The sequence below is a fragment of the Podarcis vaucheri genome, assembly GCF_965113315.1.
Source record: "Podarcis vaucheri genome assembly, chromosome: 7".
In the NCBI taxonomy this organism is placed as follows: domain Eukaryota; kingdom Metazoa; phylum Chordata; class Lepidosauria; order Squamata; family Lacertidae; genus Podarcis; species Podarcis vaucheri.
The window spans coordinates 85,294,099-85,298,464 of record NC_138765.1 but is presented as its reverse complement, the minus strand read 5'-3'; the positions used below and the strand labels follow the sequence as shown (position 1 = coordinate 85,298,464).

Here is a 4,366-nt window from a genome sequence, read left to right as displayed (position 1 = left end):
GTGCCAAGGTGCCTGTCCCGAGTCCACCCGACGCCCAGTTATTAGCAGACCTGGTCTGACATCTGTGGAGCCAATCAGGCTGCGCCAAGGCTGTAAAACCCCTGCTATCATTAACCTGAAAGTGGAGCTGAGGTTCTTCTGACTTGCTTCGGGGAGACCTACCTGTTGTACGCTCTTCAGTCACAAGAACGTAATAAAATCCTGCTGGATCAGGCCCATGGCCCATCTACTCCAGCGTCCTGTCCTCACAGTGGCCAGATTGGCACACCAGAACCCTCCCATCCTGTGGCTTCCAGCAACTGGGATGGCTGCCTCCAGCTGTGGAAGCAAAGCCATCATGGCCGGCAGCCATGGATGGCCCTCTCCTCCTCCATGAATTTGTCCAACCTTCTTTTAAAGCCATCCAAGTTGGTGGCTATCATTGCCTCCTGTAGGAGCAAGTCCCCCACTTCAGCTGTGCAGGGTGTGGGCAAGACCTCCTCCATGGAGGCTGCCATCTTGAGTTCTCTTTGCCGGGAGGGTCACAGGGATGGAGAGGGTGCCGGCAGTGGCAGCAGCAGCGATGTTTTCTCATTTGGCCGTGCGTGCTGGTGGCCTGAAGAGCTTGGTGCCCGCTCTTGCCCGTGGGGGCAGTGCAAATATTAAGACCACTTAACACAAGTCAGCAACGCTTCGCTCCTGTGCCACCTCTTCCAGAGTCAGGAAGAAAATTCTGCCATGGAATATTCCCTGAAGAAATTTTCCAATTCTTATACCCTAAAACAGGAGTCGCAGGCCCCTATATATATGGGAGTGGGCTTCTGCTCTATATGGTCTCTAAGGAACTTTACATAGTTAACCATGAAACAATCGTTGGAGGTGTTATGGCGGGAATTCTCATCTACATAATTAAGAAGCACAGTGCAGATGTAGCAGCTTTTGCTGACAAGCTCAACGAGGATACTATAGCACAAGCAACATCTGGGAAAAATGCGATGATAGCTAACCACACTACAGCTATTGAAGAGAAGAAAGAGCAGTGGAGAGTTGAGGGTCTTGGTGCTGTGGGTTAAACCACAGAGCCTAGGACTTGCCGATCAGAAGGTCGGCGGTTCGAATCCCTGTGACGGGGTGAGCTCCCGTTGCTCGGTCCCTGCTCCTGCCAACCTAGCAGTTCGAAAGCACCTCAAAGTGCAAGTAGATAAATAGGTACCACTCCGGCGGGAAGGTAAACGTCGTTTCCGTGCGCTGCTCTGGTTCACCAGAAGCGGTTTAGTCATGCTGGCCACATGACCCGGAAGCTGTACGCCGGCTCCCTCGGCCCATAGAGCGAGATGAGCGCCGCAACCCCAGAGTCGGTCACGACTGGACCTAATGGTCAGGGGTCCCCTTTACCTTTACTATCTCTTTGCTATAATGCTTGAGAGAAACTACAGAGAGAGGCTGTTTACTGTATACACAGAAGTGAAGAAGCAGCTGGATTATCACGTGGCAATCTCAAGCGGAATATGGAACAAAATCACATGATCATCTGGGTCGAGCAGAACATTAGGCAGAGTATTACAGCCCAACAAGGGGGGGGGGCATTGCTAAATGCATCTTGGACCTAAAGGCATTGTCAAAGTCTGCACAGGCAACTGTTTAAAAACAAATGTGACCTCTTAAACCATGTGATGGCAAATCTTAATTAAAACATATATATCTTTAAAAAACAACAACTGTGCAGGGCATCAAGGACTTCCTTTTATCCATCCCAAATCTTCCAACTTTCAGTTGCACTGGACGCCCACACGTCCTAGCACTGTGAGAGGTGATAAACTTCTCTCTCCATTTTATCCATGCTGTGCATTATTTTACAAATGTACATTATGCTGCCTCTTTACCTTTTCGCTAAACTAAAATTTCCGAAATGCTGCAACTTTTCCTTGTAGGCGAGTCGCTCCATCCCTTTGATCATTTGGGTTGGCCATTTTGGATCGTCTTCCAGCTCCACAATATCCTTATTCAAGCGTGGCAACCAAAACTGCACACAGTATCCCAAATGCAGTTGCACCAGATTTGGTATACAGTGGTACCTCAGGTTAAGCTCTTAATTCGTACCGGAGGTCCGAACTTAACCTGAAACTGTTCTTAACCTGAAGCACCACTTTAGCTAATGGGGCCTCCTGCTGCCGCCGCGCTGCCGGAGCACGATTTCTGTTCTCATCCTGAAGCAAAGTTCTAAACCGGGGTACTATTTCTGGGTTAGTGGAGTCTGTAACCTGAAGCGTATGTAACCCGAGGTACCACTGTACTGGCATTGAAACAGGCAAGCTATAAGCTGCCTAACACACCCCACCGCATCCTGGCTGCCCAGAACTCCCCACCGTGGCCCCTCCAAAGACGGGTGATCCTCTTCAGGTAAGATGGAGCACCTGGCGGACTCTGCCCCAGCACCCAGCACCTGCTCAATTCTCCCTCCAGGATCCCCTGCCTCAAGCATTTCACTATAGTCATACCTCGGGTTGAGGTTGAGTGCTTTCGGGTTGCGCTCTGCGGTGACACAGAAGTAACGGAACGCGTTACTTCCGGGTTTCGCAGCTCACGCAGACGGCCAAAATGATGTCATGCGCATGTGCGGAAGCGGCGAATCACAACCCACGCAGACGTGGGTTGCGTTCGCTTCAGGATACGAACAGGGCTCCGGAACAGATAATAAAAATAATTTATTATTTATACCCCGCCCATCTGGCTGGGTCCCCCCAGCCACTCCAACAAAACACTAAAATACAATAACCTATTAAACATTAAAAGCTTCCCTAAACAGGGCTGCCTTTAGATGTCTTCTAAAAGTTTGGTAGTTATTTTTCTCTTTGACATCTGGTGGGAGGGCATTCCACAGGGCGGGTGCCACTACCGAGAAGGCCCTCTGCCTGGTTCCCTGTAACTTGGCTTTTCGCAGGGAGGGAACCGCCAGGAGGCCCTTGGCGCTGGACCTCAGTGTCGGGGCAGAACAACGGAGGTGGAAACGTTCCTTCAGGTATACAGGACCAAGGCCGTTTAGGGCTTTAAAGGTCAGCACCAACACTTTGAATTGTGCTCAGAAACGTACTGGGAGCCAATGCAGGTCTCTCAGGACCGGTGTTATGTGGTCCCGGCGGCCACTCCCAGTCACCAGTCTAGCTGCCGCATTCTGGATTAGTTATAGTTTCTGGGTCACCTTCAAAGGTAGCCCCACATAGAGCGCATTGCAGTAGTGCAAGCAAGAGATAACCAGAGCATGCACCACTCTGGCAAGACAGTCTGTGGGCAGGTAGGGTCTCAGCCTGCGTACCAGATGGAGCTGGAAAACAGTTGCCTTGGACACAGATTTGACCTGTGCCTCCATGGACAGCTGTGAGTCCCGTTTGTATCCAGAAGCTCCACTGTATTTAAAGCAAATGCAGAAGGTGCTATTTCCCCCTTCTGGGATCGGCGCCCCCTGCCCCCCAATACACTGTAAAAATCAATACAACCCTTCAGGGTTTGTGATATTCTCAGGAACTGCTGAGCTTTAACAGGAAATGGTGTGCCCAGCTGAGGGGTGAAGAAGGCAGGCCTGGATCCTCTTTGGAACCAAACTGCTGTTGCAGCCCAGATGGGAGAACCCCCCCCCCCCCAGATGGGGCTCATTCGTTTTGCCACGTGGCAGCAAGGAAGGTGCCCGTCTCCCTCCCTCCCTGTGAAAAGAGCAGGCCTGGTAGCCCGCTCAACCGGGCAACCCACTTAAAGCAAAGCCACTCGAATTGCCAAGTCACAGCACGCCTGGCTTTGACCCTTGCAAGTGCAAAGCCACGTAAGCTTCTTGGGGAAACATCCGAGGAGGAAGCAGTGCAGCTGAAGGCAAGGAAAGCCGGGGGTGGGGGTTTAAGAACAGGCCAGGGAGTTGCGTGTTTGTGGCTTACGGTCCAAGAGGACTCGCCCAGGAGTGTCCGCAGGCTCCTGATCCTCCGTCTGCTGCCTCCACCTTGAGCCGCTTATCTTCCTTCCTCCTCAAGGTTTACAAGCCTGGCCTGGCCTTGACGCCTGATAAGGCCAAGGGAGCCTGGGCAATAGTCCACTAGTTGCCATTATTGGCAGCTATTGGCACAGGTAGCCACAAACAGAACAAGGGCCACAGGACGCACCACGGAGGCGGGGGCCCGTGCTGTGAGCAGACCTGCTATCACCCTGGAAGAGCCTTGCTGTGCCTTCACCTCAGACCCGGGGAGCAAAGGGCTGGGGTGGGGCCCAGCTGGCGAGAGCAAAGGAGTGCGATACAAGAGAACAACTCGGTTTACAGAAACCAGGTGAGAAGGAATTGCAGACGGGGCATTTGGCACATCCAAAAGCAGGGGCTGCGATTGAAGGCAAAGGATGTTTACAGAGT

General features: G+C 52.1%; 1 pseudogene across 1 annotated transcript; it reads left to right on the top strand.

The window, feature by feature from the left end:
• The first annotated feature begins 562 nt into the window (after positions 1-562).
• On the top strand, positions 563-1,697 carry LOC309537536 (ATP synthase F(0) complex subunit B1, mitochondrial-like; annotated as a pseudogene). The gene is made up of 2 exons: positions 563-1,038; positions 1,362-1,697. The product of its transcript is annotated as an ATP synthase F(0) complex subunit B1, mitochondrial-like (transcript).
• The last annotated feature ends 2,669 nt before the right edge of the window (positions 1,698-4,366 follow it).